General features: G+C 42.4%; 1 protein-coding gene across 2 annotated transcripts in view; it reads left to right on the top strand.

Moving 5' to 3' along the window:
• The window catches only part of SPOCK1 (SPARC (osteonectin), cwcv and kazal like domains proteoglycan 1), a 542,199-nt gene that overhangs the window by 501,630 nt on the left and 17,314 nt on the right, over positions 1-23,255 (top strand). The gene's annotated exons all lie outside the window — the stretch shown is intronic.

Below are 23,255 nucleotides of genomic sequence, written 5' to 3'. Positions count from 1 at the left end.
TCCTGACCTCGTGATCCGCCCGCCTCAGCCTCCCAAAGTGCTGGGATTACAGGCGGGGGCCACTGTGCCCAGCCTGCTCCGCTCTTTAAAAAGCAGACTAATTTTACTTTCCCAAGACTAATGTGATAACCATGCTACAAATTCTTCTCCACAGCTACTTAAGCCACCTCTTGGCCAAAGTAGAAAAATGAGGTTTCAGAATTTGCTTTTACCCAAAGACGCTTTTTGAATTAGCTCCAGCCTAATTTCACAGGAAAGAATCTGTCTATTCTGGAGAAGTCACCTCCAAATGGGCTTGACCTTTGTCTGTTCACCCTGCCGAGTTTTCTCGGTAAGACCTCCACTGTGTACAGACTAACTGTCAGATAAATGGGTGGTTTCTGCTGGAGTCATTGGGGGTTTTCACATCATTACACAAGATTAAAAAAGCAAAACAAACCAAATACAAGACGATATATGCTGACCCTCTCAGGAATTTGTTCTTGTCAGGATTCTAATATCCTTTGAGATAGAAAAGTGGATTAATGAGTCTTAGCTATGTACATATTCCATGATGGGTGATAAGCTCAGGTATATTGACTCAGAAAGTCCCTCTTGCAGGTAGATCTGAGAGACCCACGAGGGTCTCTCTCTTCTTCCTCTATGCTGGATACTTACAATCTGGGCATAGCAGGCTTAACTAGCTTGTAAATGATGTCTAAGGGTATTTTTAAAACAAAACTCCAAATCTTGGTGCCGTAAGATTTCCACTCCTGGACTAGCAAGGATATGTGTGTGAACCTGAATGTCTTTAGGCCATAGCCCCACTTGGGACCACATGGCCAAGGAAAACAGGCTCAGTGAGTGTCTTAGGCTGTTTTTGCGTTGCTATAAAGAAGTACCTCTGAGACTGGGTAATTTATAGAGAAAGAGGTTTACTTGGCTCATGGTTCTATGGGCTATACAGGAAGCATAGTGCTGGCATTTGCTTCTGGGGAGGCCTCGGAAAGCATTTTACTCATGATGGAAGATTAAGTGGGATCAAGCATATCCCATGGAAAAAACAGAATAAATCAAGAGAAGCGGGGGTGTGGGAGGAGGGAGAAGAGAGGTGCCACACACTTTTAAATGACCAGATCTTGCAAGAAGTCTGTATCATGAAGACAGCCCGAAGCCATGAGGGATACACCTCCATGATCCAAACACCTCCCAGCAGGCCCCGTTGTCAGCACTGGGGATTGCAATTCAACATAGATTTGGGGGAGGACAAATATCCAAACTACATCAACAAGGAAGGAGATAGTCAGAGCCATCTCTGCTACCCTGATGTGCCCCACTGTTTCCACTACCTGCAGATCTCTGCTGACCCAGCTCCCAAGGCAAGCTCTCAAAAAAACTGTAACTCCTGGTGATCACACTCTTAGCAATATTAGCAGTAGATGCAGTGAAAAAGGGAAGCATTTCATATTTCACAAAGTATTTTGACTGGAATTTATGTCTATAGATCCAGGTATCCCACGTCTAGAGGGAGTACAAATATTTCTGCTTCATTTAGTTGAATTCTGAAAGTATTTATGGAGGATGCAGAGAGGAAAAATTCATTAGTTTCACAGGTGTTAGAGAATGAGAATTTTGGAGGGAGAGGTGGGCATTTGGACTACACATAGATTGTAGATATGAATAAAAAAATGTTCTCTAGGCAAACAATTCCCAGACTGGGTTCCTCAGAGCTGCAAGATACCAATTATGTCCTGCGCACAAAAAATGTTGTGTGGTCATGTAAATTGGGGAACCTCCAGGTTAAGCAAATTTAAATAAACTCTCTTTAACACGAGGCTGCAGTCCAAGTCAACAAAGTAAGTTTGCCAAGCGAATGTTACCATGAAAGACTTTTCAGGAGATATCCATACACTCAAGACTCTGAGATAAGCTGTTCTGATCTCTAGCAATCTTTTCTGAGTCTCATTGGAGTGTTTTTGTCTTATACCACATATATTCAAGATCTTAGGCCAAAAAGAAACTTTAAAAAAAAGTCACAAAATGATGGATACAATGTTAATTGTAGAAAATTAGAAAACATCTATAGGCAAAAGGCGAAAAAGAACCATGCTTGTCTCATGCAACAGACCCATTGTTAACCTTTTATTATATACCTTCCCCTGTCTCTCTTTCTCTCTCTCTCTCTCTTTCTTTCTCCCTTTCTCCCTCCCATTCACTCCACACATCCACATTATTCATTTCATGTTACAAAAGTGAGGTCAAACCATAGATGCTTTTGTAAACTGCTTTTTTTCATTTAATGTATCATAAATATTTTCCATGTCATAATATTATCCTTTGGCATAATTTTTAATGCCTTCTTAGTTTTCCAACATATTTACGAACCACAATTTAACCCCTAATATTAGACTTTATTTCTAGGTTATTTTTTCTGTGATAAGCCTTATAGTTGTAAGAGTACAACAACGTCTTTGCACCCACTTGCGCTTATTCGACTTAAGTCTTACAGAAAATCTAATGGGTCGTAATTTTCAGTGTTTGTTCCTCATCTTGAGGCAGAACCCTAATTAGAATTAGCTCTTGGATCATCAGAAACATGCCTCTAATTATTAGATTAACTGTTATGGAACCTTCTGGCTGAGGGGATGGGACCTGGAATCAGACAGCCTTGGTGCAAACTTTGACCCTACTATATATTTCACTGAATTTGAGTTGGTTATGTCACTTCCCCAAACTTCAGTCTCCACAGCTATAAAATGGGAATGATAATAGTGCCTGCCTCAAAGAGTTGTGAGAATTAATGAGTCTGTCACTTGGAATTGTGTTTGTGGGGGAAGATGGCAGGGAGAAGAAAGGGAAGAATTATGTACCGAGACCAACATAATCTCTGCATGCCCAAAGTGCTTCTTTCTTCAGCTCATCCTCATTTTCTGGCAATTAGAACCTCTTTAAATGGTGAGAATGCAGGATACAACAGGACAGACATGACTATGGCCATGATCTGAATGTGACTCCCAGTTCTACCACTTACTAGCTCCTCAACTTAGACATGCTTTATAACTTCTTCAGGTTCACAGTCTGGAAAAAGGATATGAATTAAAATCCCTGCCTCATGGAGAGTTCATGTGCTGATTCAATGAGATCACATTTGGGTGTCTAGTACCTGTCCTACAACAAGCAGTCAGTGGCAGCTGGATAAAAGTCACTTGAAATAATAATTTCAGTGGATTTTCTCCAGGATTAAATGAAAAAAGCAATACATGAAGGCAAAGTGCTAACATGGTTATTGACAACAGTAGGTGTTTAATATGTGGCAGCTCTTGGGACTCCTGGTGTTGTTGATGAACATGACAAGCTGAACTGCACTGGTGCCACTTGGACCCTTGCAGTCAACTGTTGGCAGTTTGAGCACTGCAAGCTAGTGGACCCCTTAGGTTCAGCACCTGCAGACAAATGAACCATCTTGCCTTTGGTCTACAAATTGGAAACTACTTACAACCAAGTACTCTAATTTGACTTGTCTAGGAGTTTTAAAGTCTGTAACGGTGCCTTATAAGGTTACTCTTCTGGGGTGATATTTTTAATTACATTATCAGTGCAATTTATTGCTGATGCAGTAGATGGGACTGAGGCAACAGGACCTGGTGGAAAATGGAAAAGGTACGTAGTAAATTTCAGGGATGCTTTAACCATTGCAATGCTTTGTGAACACAAGGCATGTCTAGAATCTGTCTCTGAGCTTAAGGAGAAAAACATGCTGGGAAATTGTATAAAGCATGAGGAGTCACAGTGGAATTGAGTCTGAAACGTACAACCTCATCATTACCATGAATTTAATCTCCAGACACGTTATGGGGTATAATTCCTGGGAGTCCTTAGAGATGCCGTAATACCACCTAAAATTAACCCTGTTCAAATTCTTGTTTGTGCCTGTGCTCCACATTATAAACCATTATTTTCCATTCATATCTGAGCTCAACTATTCTCACAAACCAGTAATTCTGTATTCCTTTCAGAATGACTCGATTGCACTAAAGTTTCTTTGGAAGGTATCTTTGTTTTCTTCAATGCTCTGAAGTGTGAAGTCTATATAATTTGCTAAATGCATCATGTTTACATATGCATAAGCCAGTTACCTCCAAATCACCATCTCCTGCCTGCACTATTGGCTGGATGCTTAAAGAAAATGAAGCTTAATTTTCTGTAAGCAGCATTCCATGGTTTTCAAATAAGCTTGTGGAGACACAGATAAACTAAATTACTTAGTGGTAACTATCTAGACAGGAATGAGAAGCCAGTGCAAAACAAGCCAGGTGTGTAATCATTCTAGCATCCCTCAATCACAATAGGTGAAGAAACATGAAAATGACATTCCAGGGACCTCAGGCTGCTGCCAAGCTAAGCTGAGGTTTGAGGTGTTATCATGGTGGGATAGCAACAATCTATAAACCCAGAGACCCAATTTTGGCTTATGGAACCTGGTAATTCCTGTTCTCAGGCAAAGGATGTTGGTGTGACATCTGTGGTAGAAGAAGTAGGTCATATTTTTCATAAATTAGTCAGCATGGGTGAAGTTAAGAGCACAGATTTGAGTTATTTTGTCCTGGTGTCCAGTGCTCACTTTGGCTTTTATGTGTGTGCTGGTGAGGGAGCTGGAGGCTGGAGTGGGCAAGCCTCCTAACCTGTTTAGGGACCTTGGTATTCTCAGGTGTGTAGTAGAGATCATAGTGTCGCCCTCCCAGGGCATCCTGAGGCTTCACTGAGACAATGTGTGTCCTTTCATCTATGCTACATCATAGTGTCCCGCACACATGCATTTCTCCCTGCCCCTCTCTTCCCCTCAAATCCATTTTCTGTTTGGCTGGAAGTTATCCCTCTCCATAGTGGCTCGCTCTCTCCATAACATCCTCAAAGGTACATGCCGGCCCTGGCCTGTTTGGCATGCTTATTCCTGGTGCTCTTACGGTAATTGAGCAACATTTTCACCTAAGTATTCACATTCTTCCCTTTGCACTTCCTGTAAACACATATTGATGCTGACTTTTGGCCAGGTGGTCTACTGGGAACTCGGGTGAGTATAGATGTGACTACTGCAGAATTCTTACTGTGTCTGACATCAGAGTCCAAAAGAGACAGCAGGTTGTGATACAGCATGGAAAAGTAGAACTGCATGAACAGGGCCCTGGGGACACCCCACAGAGGGGGAAGTAGACTCTTCTTGGATGCATGTTGGGAGAAGATTCCCCAGGTGAACACATATTTGAATGAAACCTTGATTCTCCAGGAAGGAGGATTCTGAAAGAGAGAGGGCCTGTGTCTACCTTGTTAAAATTCCACCAACACAGTGGAGGGAAAGCATTTTCCTTTTACAAATTAGGAGAGGGGAGACCAAGCACCAGGCAAGGGCTGTGTCTTAATCATCTTTGTATCCCCCAGAGTGTCTGACTTAGGGAGTGCTGGAATTGAATTTAGACCTGCCCAAGGTCACAGGGCAGAAGGGAGAACAGTACACAGATTGTTGATTAAAAAATCCTGCATTTAGGAATCATTTTCTCCCTTTTGGTTTAAAAGAAAAATGTTAGTATGTAGCATGAGAACAAATGGATTGGTGCAAACTGTCTTGGGTTATAGCTAACAAGTCTCTTACGTTCATTTCACTCAAGCTTTCTCCCACCTCAGGGCTGCTACCCTGAACTGCCTTTGCTCACTCACTTGTATGTATTTATATTCTGTGTATGCTTGAAGAGGCTCTTGATGCACATAGAAACAAATGCAAATACAGATTATCTCTCTCCCTTTTAACAAATATATAGCATAGAATATACACTATTCTGCACTTTAAGTTGACTTCTCTTGGAGATCTTTGCATCTCATACAAGTAGCTTTATAGTTTTCCACTGGTGGATATACTATAATTGATTTAACCATAGACATTTGAATGTTTCCTGCCTTTTGCTATTTCAAATAATGCTGTTATGGAAAGCCTTTACATGCTACTTCTAATGTATTTATATGCATATCTGTAGGTGTTAGTCCCAAAGTGAAATTTTGGGGTCAAAATATCTAGCAACCTTTCTGAATCACTTTGTCATTTGTTATATTTCTTATAAAAATCAATATAGAGTTAGGCTTCTCTTTGTGACCTGGTCTGAAAATAAAATCTTATTCTTTTGAGAGGTGAATTTTAACTCATTTAGATTTAATGAAGTAAAAAGTTATGTTTAGTACTGTCAGCTCTGTTATTTTTCCATATTTTCCTTTATGTTTTTAAATATTGTGTTGTAGGGCATGTGTGTGTATCATTCTTCGGATATTCAGGAATGTTCTCACTTAAAACAGTGTGATAAAATTAATATGATTCTTCTCTCTCTTCCCTTCTCCCCCAGTTTAGCCTCCTCTTCATTTCTCCTGACACTTGATCATAGTTGATATGATCATCCTCTTAGGGTTTAACCTTTGTTCAGTGAAATATGTTCAATCTTATATTACTCAGCTTTTAATTCTGTCATTTGACTCCAACTATTATGTTTAAGGCAATCAGTAAACTTGTTGTACTTTGCATCTTCTTCTTCCCTTCCCCTCTTTGTTGTTGTTGTTTGTATCATTTCTTCATTGTCAGGACATGTAGCATTTGCCTTCTTATCTGTCACTCCAGTCTCCATAGTTGCCTACAGTTCTCTAATATTTCCTTTGGAAGGGCTCATGAGAGCAATAGTTCCTGGTTAACTGTACAGAACTGGTTTTCTGTAGTATTTATGACTGATAGAGAGCACAATTCGATGTAAAATCCTTGGTTCAACTTTCTTTTCTTGGCTGTTTTAAGGATAATGTTCTATTGACTTCCTCCTTTGAATATTGCCGTGCTGAAATCTGAGGGCAGACTTACTCCTTTCTTCTCTCATAAGTTACTTGGATATCTTTTCTGCTACTGTGTTGATATATATGTGTGTGTATATATATGTGTATATATATACACATATATATGTGTGTGTATATATAAAAAATACTTTATATATATATACACACACACACATATATATACACACTTTAAGTTCTGGGATACATGTATGGAACAGGCATACATGTGCCATGGTGGTTTGCTGCACCCATCAACCTGTCATCTACATTAGGTATTTCTCCTAATGCTATCCTTCCCCTTGCCCCCCACCCCCCGATAGGCCCCAGTGTGTGATGTTGCCTTCCCTGTCCGCATATGTTCCCACTTTTCAACTCCCACTTATGAGTGAGAACATACGGTGTGTGGTTTTCTGTTCCTGTGTTAGTTTGCTGAGAATGATGGTTTCTAACTTCATCCATGTCCCTGCAAAGGACATGAACTCATCCTTTTTTTAATGGCTGCATAGTATTCCATGGTATATATGTGACACATTTTCTTTTCCAGTCTATCACTGATGGACATTTGGGTTGGTTCCAAGTCTTTGCTATTGTGAATAGTGCCACAATAAACATACATGTGCCTGTGTCTTTATAGTAGAATGATTTATAATCCTTTGGGTATATACTCAGTAATGAGATTGCTGGGTCAAATGGTATTTCTAGTTCTAAATCCTTGAGGAATCACCAAATTATCTTTCACAATGATTGAATTAATTTACACTCCCACCAACAGTGTAAAAGTGTTCCTGTTTCTCCACATCCTCTCCAGCATCTTTTGTTTCCTGACTTTTTAATGAGCACCATTCTAACTGGCATGAGATGGTATCTCATTATGGTTTTGATTTGCATTTCTCTAATGACCAGTGATGATGAGCTTTTCTCATATGTTTTTTGGCCACATAAATGTCTTCCTTTGAAAACTGTCTGTTCATATCCTTTGCTGACTTTTTAATGGTTTTTTTTCTCATAAATTTGTTTATGTTTCTTTTAGATGCTGGATATTAGCCCTTTGTCGGATTGATAGATTGCAAACATTTTCTCCCATTCTGTAGATTTCCTATTCACTCTGATGATAGTTTTTTTGTTTTTTTGGTTTTTTTTTGCTGAGCAGAAGCTCTTTAGTTTAATTAGATCCCCTTTGTCAATTTTGGCTTTTGTTGCAATTGCTTTTGATGTTTTAGTCATGAAGTCTTTGCCCATGTCTATGTCCTGAATGGTATTGCCTAGGTTTTCTTCTAGGGTTTTTATGGTTTTAGGTCTTACGTTTAAATCTTTAATTCATTTTGAGTTAATTTTTGTATAAGGTGTAAGAAAAGGGTCCAGCTTTCTGCGTATGGCTAGCCAGTTTTCCCAAAATCATTTATTAAATAGGGAATCCTTTCCCCACTGCTTGTTTTTGGTGGTTCAACATATGCAAATCAATAAACATAATCCATCACATAAAGAGGACCAGTGACAAAAACCACATGATTATCTCAATAGATGCAGAAAAGGCCTTAAATAAAATTCAACAACACTTCATGCTAAAAACACTCAATAAACTAGGTATTGCTTGAACATATCTCAAAATAATAAGAGCTATTTATGACAAACCCACAGAAAATATCATACTGAATGGGCAAAAGCTGGAAGCATTCCCTTTGGAAACCGGCATAAGACGAGGATGCCCTATCTCACCACTCGTATTCAACACAGTATCGGAAATTCTGCCCAGGCAATTAGGCAAGAGAAAGAAATAAAGGGTATTCAAATAGGAAGAAAGGAAGTCAAATTGTCTGTTTGCAGATGACATGATTGTATATTTAGAAAACCCCATCATCTCATCCCCAAATCTCCTTAAGCTGATAAGTAACTTCAGCAAAGTCACAGGATACAAAATCAATGTGCAAAAATCACAAGCATTCAAATATACAATAATAGAGAGCCAAATCATGAGCAAACTCCCATTCACAATTGCTACAAAGAGAATAAAATACCCAGAATACAACTTACAAGGGATGTGAAGTATCTCTTCAAGGAGAACTATAAACCACTGCTCAAGGGATTAAGAGAGGACACAAACAAATGGAAGAACATTCCACGCTCATGGATAAGAAGAACAAATATTGTGAAAATAGCCATACTGCCCAAAGTAATTTATAGATTCAATGCCATCCCCATCAAGCTACCAATGACTTTCTTCATAGAATTAGAAAAAACTACTTTAAATTTCATATGGAACCAAAAAAGAGCCCATATAGCCATGACAATCCTAAGCAAAAAGTACAAAGATGGGAGCATCATGCTACCTGACTTCAAACTATACTACAAGGTTACGGTAACCAAAACAGCATGTTACTGGTACCAAAACAGACATATAGACCAATGGAACAGAACAGAGGCCTCAGAAATAACCCCACACATCTACAACCATCTGATCTTTTACAAACCTGATATTTCTTCACTTTTTTTTTTTTTTTTTTTTTTTTGAGACGGAGTCTCGCTCTGTCGCCCAGGCTGGAGTGCGGTGGTGCGATCTCGGCTCACTGCAACCTCCGCCTCCCGGGTTCCCGCCATTCTCCCACCTCAGCCTCCCGACTAGCTGGGACTACAGGCGCCCGCCACCTCGCCTGGCTAGTTTTTTGTATTTTTAGTAGAGACGGGGTTTCACCGTGTTAGCCAGGATGGTCTCGATCTCCTGACCTCGTGATCCGCCCGCCTCGGCCTCCCAAAGTGCTGGGATTACAGGCGTGAGCCACTGCGCCCGGCCATTATTTCTTCCCTTTTAAAACCCAGTAACTCTATTTAGGTAGATCTTAGTATTGACCGTTCTTGGTCCGTTTTCCCTAGCTTATGCTGTGCCTTTTAAACATGTAAATTCAACCCTTATTTCTGGAATGGTTTAATGAATTGTATTTTAAGTTATGTCCTGTTTCATTGTTGTCTTTTGTTTCTTCAGAGGCTTCAGTTATCCACATATAGGGTTTCCTTTGCCTCTTCTCTCTAGTTGTATGTTACTCTGTAACCTTCTGTAATTCCTTCTTTATTTCCTCTTCATATTGTTCACTCTTCTCATTTCTGGCATCCTTCTCTCTTGTATTTTTCCACAGTGTCTGTTCTCCCTTGTGCTTCTCCACTTTGGCTTCATTTTCCCCTAGGTTCTAAATGCTTCCATTCCATTTCCTCATTGACTCCTTATCTCTCCCCTGAGTTCTTGAATACTGCTTTGTTCTCTTTCTTTACAAAGGTGATTGTTTCATTTTAATCCATGGTTTTACACTTGGCCTACATGCTCATCTTTTCCATCTTTCTGCTAAGTGTTCTGTGGTAAGTTTTGCTATTTTTCTTTCTTTCAAAACCTAGAACATAGATGCAATGCTGCTCTTTTGCAACTTATTTTAAAAATCAACTTGCCAGCCCCTTAAAAAAAAGCTATTATTGGAATAAGTTAGATGTTACTGGCCTACCTATTCAAAAGGACGCCCTGTGGATGGAAGGGGAAGAACCAGGCTATCTTTATAGATTCACACTCCAAAGGCACTTGCTTGAGGGATTTACCAGTGACAGATGGCCCCCTATAAAAATGGCTCCTCTGTATGGTCCTGTCTTTTCTGTTTCTATGAAACAGATCAGGTCCAGGGTTTCTCTTATCAGCTGTACTCACTCTGTCTCTAATTTTTTTTTGCCAGACCCAAGTTGTACTTTATGGTGAGCCTCTTGCTTACAGGAAAAATAATTTTGTAGACCCTTTCTGAGATCTGCTGCCTCTAGGCCATTTTGCTCTTTTCTTCCTTCCCTTGTTTTACTTTCCTGTGCAGTTTCTGTTTAATCTGTGCACTCTCCTTTCTTCCAGATCCCTTAGTTCTTGCTGAACAAGATCCCTTAGTTCTTGCTATCACTTCAGAAGGAGCTCTTTGCCTATAGGAAGTCTATTTTTGCTGGGTCATTGTGTTTTTATTGGTCCACCTGAACCTTTTAACTTCCATCTGGGAAGTTAAAAGCTTCTGTTGTACTGTTCAAGCCTGGGGATATATCTCCTGGTTTTACTGAAAATAAAATTTAGGGTTTTCTTCCTGGGTACATTGTTGTTTACATATGACATTCAGGAGGGGAAGAGAGAAATTACTAGCTATGTCATGCTGCGTTGTTAGATACTGGATCTCTAAATAGGCAATTTAGATCAAATACAGCAGTTTTACTAGAAATAGAGATAATAATAATAGCAAACATTTCATCATTGTGCTAGTCACACGATCCTCTCTGAGCCCAGAGGAGGTCGCTTGAGGCTTGAATGCCAGCTACTTTTCATGCTAAGTCACTATACCTAATCATGCCCTCAGGAGAAGGGGAGATGATTGAGAGAGTTGCATGACCTGAAGAGTGAGAAGAGTAGTAAGTCATACACCCAAACAAGTAGGATTTGGAATAGCCTAAAATGCCTTTATGGTTTCAAGAGGTAGTTTGTCTCTAGATCCTCATTTATCTATCTTCCTCCTTCATCAGCTTGTTCACTGGAGGCACTATAATGCAGGTGTCCTGCTGCATCTGGTCTAGGCATCTCCAGGATTATTCTGTTCTGGCCTCAATTCCAAGGGGGAACTTTCAACTCCAGCTCAATGTCCACCATCTTACTGTAGACTCTGGCACCCCTGGAGGTGTTGCTGACCTTTGTTGCAAGAAAGAGTCAATGCTACCACCCTTCCATCAGCACATATCCCCATGGCACCATCCACTCTAAACCAGGGCAATGGTGGAGTAGTGGGGGGGAATTAAGAGGAACTCATGGTTCTCCGCATTCATTTTAAGTCTATGCCTGATCCTTCCCATGTAATCTGTGAATGAAAGTGTACCAATGTTCTCCTCCCACTCCCAAATGAAAGAGCCATTCCCAGGTTCCAGACACCTCCTAAGATTCCTATCACCTTCAGGATCTGATCTCAACTCCTAAGCTTGGTCCTCTACCAATTGTGGCTCTCTGCTCCATTAAATAACAATTTAAGTTGTTTAAGTGTAAAAACATACATGCATATTTTGATAGTTTTGGGATTGAAAAATATAGAAACTAAAATTTTTCAATAATACCTAGATTTGGTTTTTTTTTTTTTTGAGACGGAGTCCCGCTCTGTCGCCCAGGCTGGAGTGCAGTGGCGCGATCTCGGCTCACTGCAAGCTCCGCCTCCCGGGTTCACGCCATTCTCCTGCCTCAGCCTCCTGAGTAGCTGGGACTACAGGCGCCCGCCACCGCGCCCGGCTAATTTTTTTTGTATTTTTAGTAGAGACGGGGTTTCACCATGGTCTCGATCTCCTGACCTTGTGATCCGCCCGTCTCGGCCTCCCAAAGTGCTGGGATTACAGGCGTGAGCCACCGCGCCCGGCCTAGATTTGGTTTTTGAATTTGAGCAGATCAAACTGGACAGAAATTGCTCATTAGAAATACAGACTTGTATATACCCTAAAAAGACATCTTCTGTCAACAACCTCTTACAGATATAAGTTCATATATCAGCCCTGGAACAAGCAGTGCTACCTTTGTCAGAAGTCATCCCTTGAGATGTATGTATGCATGTATATTATGAAATATAGTGGAATAGCTTAAACAGATATGCAGAACATATATGCATATTTATACAACTTATGATTTATTTATTTTTGAGATGGAGTCTCATTCTGTCACCCAGGCTGGAGTGCAGTGGCGCCATCTTGGCTCACTGCAACCTCCGCCTCCTGGGTTCAAGTGATTCTCCTGCCTCAGCCTCCTGAGTAGCTGGGATTACAGGCGTGTGCCACCATGCCTGGCTAATTTTTTGTATTTTGAGTAGAGACAAAGTTTCACCATGTTGGCCAGGCTAGTCTCGAACTCCTGGCCTCAGGTGATCTACCCTCCTGAGCCTTCTAAAGTGCTGGGACTACAGGCATGGGCCACTGCACCTGGCCCCAGCTTATGATTTTATATATGTTGATGATTTAGAAATGGGATATTTAATTTGAGCAGAGCATTAAAAATAAATCACTTTCTTCAAAGTGGGCTCCTCATTATTTCTAAGGCCTGCCTAGAATGTCTTCTTCCTTTCTAAGTCCTCCCTGCATATGAGCCTCAGCTCAATTCTTGCCTTCTCCAGGAAGCCTTCACTGACTGCTATTGGCCAGTTGAGCTTATACATTAACAAAAGGCAAAATGACTCTCAGACACTCAGTCTGGCTCTCCACAGTGGGATGGCCCATGAAGGAATTAGGCATCATCACCTAGCCCCTTTCCCAGGACTCTGTTCTTCCCCTCCCCCCAACGGCTCTCTCAGTAGTCCAGGTTGAGCCTGTTTTACACCCCCATCTCAGAGCATTTGCCATTGCTGATTTTAGGTGAGAACAGCAGTTGTCATTTCTGCAGCTTAGTCTTTATTAGTTGAGGGCCTAAAAAGTCTGGTTGGCCATAAAATCCTTCAGTAAAACTGCTGGTATGATGTTGCTAATCGATTTCAGGTCTCCCATGTAGGAAAATGCTGACCCACTGGCTAGGGAACACAATTGAAGCCAGATTTGGCATTTTAAACCAATATTTTACATATTCAATAATTTTTTTTTTTTTTTTTGCCCTGGAGCGTGAAAATGGCTGTGGATCTTATCAGAAGCTTTAAAAGCTTATTTCATCTAGCTAACTTCCCTGATCTAGATTATTCAGGGAGAAAAAAAATAAGCGTTATTCCACTCATGCACATTTACAGATGTTATACAAGTTCTAAATGTGTTTCTTTTTCCAGATGAAAGATTATCATTAGAATCAAGGGAAACATTAAAGTCTCCTCAAATCAGCTTACCTAGAATAGTCTTAATGGATTTAATAGGGAAATTTATCCATCTTTGCTTGTAGATTATACCATTAATTAGTATAACTCATCTTTTTCCAAGTTTAATGTCAGTATTTTAAACTCTTCCAAAGATTGCTTTTTAAAGACTTTATTAGCACGTTCCTGAATAATGACACCTAATTCCTTTGCTCATGCCTGTTTTTACATAAAATGATGCATTCTCTAAGGATAAGAGAACACGCATATATATTGATGTTTTAGGCAGTGAAAAGTAAAAGGTGGAATTACATATAACGCAATTTAATTTGAGCAGGCATAACCTGGCTCAAAGATCTCTGTTAGATGATCTCCAATTAGAAAGGCAATTCACCTTGTATATGTTTTTTAAATCCCTTCAGTAAGCTCCTATTGTGTTTTCTATTACAAAACTGCTTATGGCAAGGAGCCTATTATCTATCAGCCTCTCAAGGGTAAGTGTTCCCAGCCTCTGATGCTCCTTGGAAGAGACTAAATAGTGGCTGCCTGTCAGTATTTGAAAGCAAAATGCTCACCACAACCATTATTCCCATTTTACAGATGAAAAAGCAGGGGATCAGAGAAGAGCAGTTGCGTGAAGAGCAATAACTTATACACTGCGGGTTGTGAGAGCTGGAAGTCTGAGGGAGTGTCGGTCCCAACCTTGCACTCAAGTGGGTGATCTGTATCTTGTGGAGGAGGTGGTCAGCACGCCTAGTGGAAGAGCAGACACAGATGCCTTTGGGGAAAATGGGGTTGTCACAGATGAGCAGATGAGTGAACCTCTAGTTGAGAGAGCTGGGCTTGAATTCCAGTTTTGCCATTTACCATCCATAGGACCTGGGAGATATCATCCACCTTCTCTGAAAAGCAGTAGAAAAGATTCCTATCTTGCTGGATGGCTTCATGTGGTGGTTTCCTGTGAAAACATCACATGCATGATCTTGATTCCCATACTTTTCTATTTGTAGGATCACCATGCTGCTCTGGGTCCACAAACACAAATCAGATCATAGCCAACAGCTACTGAGTATGGCCTGGCGCTACCACACGGCAAGCCTGGTGCTGAGCACTTAAGTCCATTCTATTATAGTTTCATTCTCCCGGTGATCCTAATACTAGTTCTGTTATCACCTTCATTCTAGAGATGAGGAAACTGAAGATTAAAAGTAACATGTCCATAGTCTCAGCGAGGATGGCACCACTGGGATCTGCATTCAGCCCTGTCTGACTCCAGAGTCTACTTTTTGTTTTAATCTTTTATTTATTTTTTGAGATGGAGTTTCACTTTGTCTTCTAGGCTGTAGTGCAGTGGCATGATCTTGGCTCACTGTAACCTCAGCCTTCACAATAGCTGGGATTACAGGTGCCTGCCACCACGCCCAGATAATTTTTGTAGTTTTAGTAGAGACAGGGTTTCACCATGTTGGCCAGGCTGGTCTCAAACTCCTGACCTCAAGTGATTCGGCCTCCCAAAGTGCTGGGATTACAGGCATGAGCCACTATACTTTTAAGCTTTTAAGGCAGAATGACTGTGTGAAGCAGAATAAACCTTCACCTGTTTGCATTCAAGTTTATTGGGGCCCATGTTCCTAAGGGAATTGTAGACTCACTCTTTCTCCACATGCATGCTCCCATGGCATGCAGCATCTTCTCCTTGGTGTTCCTACGCATTTTTCCAGCACTGGGGCACCTTCTCTTTGCTTAGATATTGAATGACAGGAAGGACCTGGTCCCTGTCAGTGAGGAGGAGCCTACCGTCCTGTACTGGGAGACAGACACTTGCTGCTGAAGGCTTCCAGCAGCCTGAGAACAACATGATGCAGGGAAAAGACCCAACCCAGGCAAGGCAGTTCAGGAAGGCACCCTTGTGTTTGCTTGAACCCAGACTCTGGAAAGTGTTATTTCATCTCAACTCATCTCTGCTCTAAGGAAGGCTCAGCTGGACCTTCTACAGGAGCTACTAACTGCAAACACTCTGAGCACATTGATCCAGGGCTGCTCTGATTAAGTAATTATTCACAACAGCACCTAGGAGGGCTGAGGGAGATTAGTTTGAAAGAATCAGCATCAGGTCTCTACTTCTGAGAGGCCTCCCAGCCTGCTCCCAAAGAGAACTTGAGTCTCGCCCAACTCCTTAATCACCTTTGGAGGCACTAAAGTTTAAATTAAATTCTGATTGTCTTCATATTCACTTCTGCTAAAGCCCTGAGATTGCATTGGTGAGGTTTGCCTGAGAGAGGGGGGCTGGTCCTGTGACAGAAGGGGAGGAGTGGGGTAGGGTTATTTTTATCCTTTGGTTCCTTAGCGGAAAGATTTCATGCATTACAAGAATATACCAGTAACTGGTTCTCCAACAGAGGTTTACAGATATTCTCTGATGCCTGTGTGTCAGATTTGCCATTTTCGGACATCCCCAATTGGGTGTTCAAATGTGGCTTCAGTTAGGATTTCTAACAGAGACACGCTCACTCACACTTGCTCGCCACTTCTTACTCTATTAGATAGTAACACTATAGCTTTGAATAAAGGATTTCTATCCTGTCTCCCTTTCCATTTTTTATCCCATCTCCCAAATGTTTTTTATCCCACTGATTGTTTCCTTGTCTTCCCCTTTTTTGTCAAATCCTCAGAAAGGGCTTTTTAGACTGTCATTCAGCCCCTGAAGTCATCAGTGAGCTGAGACCAGCATGGAACGCCAGTTATAGCCTTTGGGAGCATTTTTCAAAGACGCTTGGATTTCTTAGCTCCTATCTCTCCACTTTCAAATACCTATTTTCAATACCTATTTTGAAATCCCTCTCCACTTTCAATACCTATTTTGAAACTTCCTCACTAGCTCTTCACTAGCCCCTGGCTTTGTCTGAGGGAAGACACAGGGGCCAGGGAGAAGGGGACAATGGGGTCCCAGGGTACAGGCAGAGCCAGACCACTGGCACTCATCCAGGTAAAAAGCAATCCCTCTTTCCTCCAAAGACTACTGTCTGGGGAGTCTAACTGCCACATAAGCAAATAGTAATAACTTAGAGCTCCCCTTCCCCCTTACAACTCCACCAAGTAACCCTGTAGCAGCTTCTGTGTGCTACAGTATTGGCAACAGTGCCTCCTTCTCCCTCCCATCAGCTGCGTTCCTCATGCTGCACTCCAAGCTTTGTTTTAACACTGTCTGCATTCAAATCCAGTCTAGCTTAAAGCCCTTTAAAGCTCCATGCCTTGGGTGGAGGGGGCAAAGGTGGCCAGGTGGAGAGCGATCACATTTTCTTCCCAGGGCTATGTACTTTCCATGGAGACTGAATGTGCCTTATTTACACTTGCTTATTGCGTTTTGTTCATATTTTCCAAACAGAAAGGAAAAGTCCACCGGGAGAGCACCAAATTACCTGGGCCCTTCTCTGCCTGAGTGCTGTGCTTTCCTGGGGGAGGGAGCTGTCTTTTTCCACATTTTGGAGTAATGTGCAATGGCATTATACTTTTCTCTAATGAAGCCCCGGTGGCCACATGTGACACAGGCAGCAGGCTGTTCGCAGTTCTTCCAAAAGACCATTGTTCTCACACCAAAGCTGACAAAGGCGAGAGCCTACTTGCTTTCCCTCTGTCCTATATTGCTCAGCTAGCTACCTCACCTGCATCATTGGCAGAGCTTCCTACACAAGGCAAGGCCTGACAGTTTGATTTTTTTCAACCCAGAGTATGGATGAAATATATGAATTGTTAGGTTAGTATTCGCTGCCCACAAGACCAACATACCCAGGAAGTAAGTCCTGCATATGGGGATGGCCCAGCAAGATGACAGCCCGATTCAAATCCTGTCTCTTCCACTTAATAGCTGTTCAATGCTGGGAGTCTGTGATCTATTGTTCATTCATTTAAAATATACTTATGGTGATAAATATATTTTCGAACAACTATTACATACCACCTTAGAGCAAGTGCTAAGCATACAGGTGTGGGGAAGTCAGACCAATCTCCCAATCCTGGAACTTATCCACAGCAGACAGATATTGCAACCTGTATTTCTTGGACTTCTACTGACCCACGTGTAAAATAAGGAGAGATGTTATTCTTTATATCACAAGCATCTCCTCGGGCTTACAAAAAGCATAACCATAAAATTCTAACATATTATGCAGACAGTTGGGATATGAGAAGGGGAATATAAATTTATTGAGTCCCTGCTATATGCCAGTAGCTGTGAGCTATATTTTACTAATATTGTCTCATCGTATTCCATGTAGTATGCTATGAGCTAAGTTTTATTACACCATTTTGCAGATGGAAAAATTGAAGTTTACAAAAGGCAGTAAAAGGGTGATTGTATTCAGTCAATAGGTGTGTATTGAGAACTTTCTTCATGCCAGGAACTGACTGTGTTAGATGCTGGGTCCTCAGTGCTGGGCAGAGTCAGGGCATGTTTTATGTTGTTATGATCTAGGGGAGAAATGGGCACTGAACGAGATGGGTGTTATGAATGCCATCAGAGAAACAAGGCACTGGGAGCACAGAAGAGGGAAATCTCAAGTTTGAGGAGTAGGGAAGTCCTCTAAGAAAATGTCACTCTAAAGCCGAGATCTGATGGAGGAATTGGCATTACAAAGGCAGTAGGAAGAGGTGTTTGTTTCCCAGTGGAAGAGTATGTCGGAGGGGCAGTAAGGCCAGAGCATGAAGGTTGAGGAGGAACAGATACAGAAGAGAGAATCGGTTTTTCAGTGAGTGTGTCCTGCAGGCCATTTAGCTCACATTATGGAGTTTGGACTTAACCTACAAAATAACTGGAGCCTCTGAAGTGTCTCAAGCAGGAGGGTGACTTGATCAAATGTCCGTTTTAGAAAGATCACTTTGGCTGCTGGATGGAGAAGGGAGCATGGCGGGGAGGGGGCAAGATGGGAGACCGATTAGGAGCCTGTTCCAGTTATCCTGGTGGGAGGTAGTGGTGGCATTGGAGACTAGAATAGAGGCAGTGGAGATAAGGAGTGAACTTTTTCACTGTGAACCAGGACAATTCCCAAGTGTTTGCCCTGAGAATATGAGTATCTGCTGGTACCATTTTCTGACAATGGGAAGAAGCAGATATGAGGCCAGGGAGTGGATCCCAGAGATGTGGCTCACACACCCGCCCTGTTAGAGCAGATGGAGATTGTGTAAAAATGATACATCACAACCTGTAGAAACAGGAGGGCAAGTGGGGAAACGTCATTGAGAAGTAGTGTGTCCGGAGTTGGTTCCTTCCAATGGGTTCGTGGTCTCGCTGACTTCAAGAATGAAGCCATGGACCTTTGTGGTGAGTGTTACAGCTCTTAAAGATAGCATGGACCCAAAGAGTGAGCAGTAGCAAGGTTTATTGTTAAGAGCAAAAGAACAAAGCTTCCACAGTGTGGAAGGGGAACTGAGTGGGTTGCTGCTGCTGGCTGGGGTGGCCAGCTTTTATTCCCTTATTTGTCCCCTCCCATGTTCTGTTTCTGTCCCATCGGAGTGTCCTTTTTTCAATCCTCCCTGCAATAGGCTCTTTTAGGATCCTGCCAATTGGTGCATTTTACAATCCCCTTGCTAGCTACAGAGTGCTGATTGGTACATTTTATAATCCTCTTGCTAGCTACAGAGCACTGATTGGTGCATTTTACAATCCCCTTGCTAGCTACAGAGCACTGATTGGTGCATTTTACAATCCTCTTGTAAGACAGAAAAATTCTCCAAGTCCCCACTCGACTCAGGAAGTCTAGCTGGCTTCACCTCTCAGTAGGATGCTGAGGAGAGAACTGGGAGCACAAGAGCAATGAAAAGCAAGCTGAAACCAGGATGGAGGGTGGAGGGAATGTAATTGAAAAATGGGAGAATTAGAGGGCTAGCTGGCATGTGTCCACCCAGGAGGGTAAGGAGAGCACAAGAAAGCAGGTCTTGGTCTTCGGGATTAATCCAAATCCTCTCCCAAGAAAGCATTGTCTTTTCCTCTGAAGAGTCTGATACTAGTAACCTGAGTGCCCTGCTCCTCTCGCCAGGACCCCTCTCTAGAAATTGCCGGGATTGCCACAGGGTAGAATGCCAGAATGGCACCAGAATAGCAGGGGGATATATGACTATATTTTTCACCCCACAAACATTACTTTTCCCTCGGAATGTACTAAATGTGTGGGATGTGTCCTCCGGGTCCCCACTTCTGACAGCTTCAGTCCCCCGTTCACACCTTTATTGGGGGTGGTGATGAGCGCCTTAAAAGGCGGGCACTTTTCTCCCATCACCGGCCTGTGTGTTGTGACTGGAATACCAAATCTGAACACATAGCCCTCTGCAGGCTGTTGCCTTTGATTATTTCCTTCTTTGGGATGTATCAAGCTCCAGGCAATCTGTGCCTGACTTTCTTCTCATAAGGACCATTTGGTTGAAGACGCTGTGAGTGAACAGGGCCCAGTAATTGAGAGCCTCCTCTCTCCATTTCGGGTTTCTGATCTCTCTCGACCCACGCCAGTGGCTCCCTGCTAGTGAGCTTGTCCCTGAGTGACAGATTCGTTCTTTCAGGATTCCAGTGCCTGATCCCATCAGACGTCCAAGGCTTGTGTACTTTGGGGAGCCTGTGGAAAATCCAGCAGTCTTGTAAGGATACAGATTACCTGCACATCTGTCAGGATTTAGTTAAACACAACTAATTTATCTTGAAGCATGAGATTTCCTCTGCACGTTGACTTGGCAATTTTCTCTGTTCAGAGAACATTTAGAATAGATGGTGTGCATGGCAATAGAGAAAAAATAGAGGCTATTAATTTCCCATTTTCAAGTGTTAAATTGACTATGGAGTGCACAACCTATTTCCCTTAGAAAAACGGGCCACATCCTCTCCTGCTTAGAGCAGGACAGTGTCAGAAAAGTGAACACCTAGGTTCACAAGGTTCTGAGTTGGGGCCAATAAGCGTGTCGGGATGGCCTGCTCCTGAGGGTCTGCCTTGGCATCTGGGCTAAGCCAGGATTCTCCACCTTCATAACAACTAAACAACTACCTTCCCTACTATTTGGGAGCATGACTTAGCAAGAGATGCTGGTTCCTGGTTTGTGGGGGCTTATCTTCTTTCTCAGCTCATCTTAAACAGCTGAAGGGAAGAAGTATGGGAACAAACCTGGATGGCAGAATATCATGATGATGCTCCAGAAAGTTAGCCCAAAATGATCGCTAACCTGATTCAGTGCTGCCCAGCACGACACCCTGCTGTGGTGGTAAGATTCTGCACCTGTGCTGTCCAGTGTGGGGGTCACTAGCTGTGTGGTGCTGTTGAATGCAGTGGTGCAACTGAGGAACTATCTATTAGATTTTTAAAAATTTTTATTTTTGAGACTGAGTTTCTGCTCTTGTTGCCTAGGCTGGAGTGCAGAGGCACAATCTCAGCTCACCACAACCTCTGCCTCCCAGGTTCAAGCGATTCTCCTGCCTCAGCCTCCCAAGTAGCTGGGATCACAGGCATGCACCACCATGACTGGCTAATTTTGTATTTTGAGCAGAGACAGGGTTTTACCATGTTGGTCAGGCTGGTCTAGACCTCCTGACCTCAGGTGATCCACTACCTCCCAAAGTGCTGGGATTACAGGCGTGGGCCACCACACCTGGCCTAAATTTTAATTAATGTAGATAGACATATATGGCTAATGGCAGCTTACTAGATAACACAAGCATCTATTTTTACTTATTTCCTATGTGGCTAAAGCCAGTTGTGTGTAGGTGGATTTGTTGTTGGTTTTCTGAATGCTGTGATGCTAGCCCTAATGTTAACTATAACTCTTTAGTTTAAAAATAGCGATAGCAATAATAATCAAAATCATAGGTGGCACATACTGAGTAATTACCATATATCATGTACTTTGCTAAGAACTTTATATACATTGTCTGATTTATAGTTATATAACCATATTGTCCCAAGTTTTACAGATAAGGAAGCCGAGGTGCTGGAGGCTCACTGACTTGTCTGAGGTCACCCAGCCAGTGAGTGGCAAAGCTGGGATTCATTCCAGCCAGCGTGACTCCTGAGAAGTTATTCTTTGCTGCCTGTCGAGACATTTCTCAGTGCTGTTTCCTGGCTGGTGTTTTAAAATACAGCCAAACCCTGGTTATTAAAAGCAAGGCAGTGTTTTAAGGCCATTAAAAACTGGGGTACAAACACCAGACACTCAATCATTCCATGCTTTGCAGAGTCTGGATCCTACTTGGACAGAAGACAGTGTCGTAAATGAGAGTCCTCAGGTTGCAGAGACCCAGTCAGGGCCTGGTCACCCTTCTTTTAATATGGAGGGTGGAGAAAGACCTTTTCTGCCTGAGCTCTGGGAAGCTGGGTTCTCCATCAAGCCCTAGGGTGAGAAATGGGCTTACCTGATAAGCACATGTGGATGATAAAAATAAGAACAGGATCTGCATGGTATTATTTTCTTCTGGAGAAGTTTCACCTTGTCCTTTGCAAGGCAGGCCGATGGGGGTTGATCACCTTAATTCAGTCAGGGCCTGTGTTGATTGAAGGCCAGCTTGGAGTTTTGGTGAGACTGTTTACTCCTTTTTCATCACTGTCCCTATGGCTTCCAGTGAAGACCCCAGGGATTCCCCCAGGCTCCCTCTGCACTGGTAGGTTCTGAGCCCTAATCTGTGTCTCTTCAGCACCATGAGATATTCAGAACTTGACTGTGCCTTGTAACAGCATTTGTGCTTAACTGCTTAGCAGCCTGCTCATGTAGCTTTAGAATTTGGGAGAAATGACAGATGTGGGGTTCTGTTCTTTGTCCCTTTTTGCTCATTGGAATTTTGGCTCCTCAGATCTTTAATTTGTTTCTCCAGAGGCTAAAGGCCCCAAACGTATTGCTGGGTTCTCTGGGTCTTGGTAGCAGCCTACTGCCTGGACCCTTTGCAGGTTTTCTCAGTACCAAGAATTAGTGTATGCCCTGCGGGAAGAGGGAGGGGCTAGGGAAAGTCAACTCCTTTCTCTGCACCATTTTTAATCCTTTGGGATTTCTTTCCTCAAGTTTTAGCACTCTAGAAGACCTTCAAATAGCTTGCACCTACCTACTCACCTGCCCACCCATCCATCTGTCTGGATTTTCTTGTTCTCAGGAGTGTCTGCCCCAGTGATTCTGTCTTACCCTAAGAAATGAGCTAAATAGTTATAGATGGGCTGAAAGGACTCTTTCATGGAGAAGGCATCCATTTGTTTATAGTGGAAAGTCAAGAATGAGACCACTGGAAGGCTAGCAAAATAGACCCAAAACCAAACCTTGGGCTAAAACAAAATTGGGAGTCTGCTATTAATGGGATCTTTCAGTGTCCTAAGCAGCCTCTAAGAGCATTAGCTGTGCCTAGGTGTTAATCTCTTGGCATGAGTTTAGTGGAAAACGTAATCTACTCTGGCAAAACTGCAAGAGCAAGCTTTATGCGGTTAGCAAAAGTGATCTGTGATCGTCTTCGGAGGATGCTGCACAATTATGAGACCACCGCAGCTTGCTTTCACAGCACAGAGGCCATCTAAATTCAAGTTCTGAACAATGGCTGCTTGTCCTGGGGGTCTAGGCTCTCTTTTTGTCCCACTCTTTGTGCTAACAGCATCTTTGGGGTGTTTTCCACGT

This window comes from Rhinopithecus roxellana, chromosome 3 (assembly GCF_007565055.1).
Source record: "Rhinopithecus roxellana isolate Shanxi Qingling chromosome 3, ASM756505v1, whole genome shotgun sequence".
Lineage (NCBI taxonomy): Eukaryota > Metazoa > Chordata > Mammalia > Primates > Cercopithecidae > Rhinopithecus > Rhinopithecus roxellana.
The sequence above is the reverse complement of the archived record's forward strand: the minus strand, read 5'-3'. Positions and strand labels throughout refer to the sequence as shown.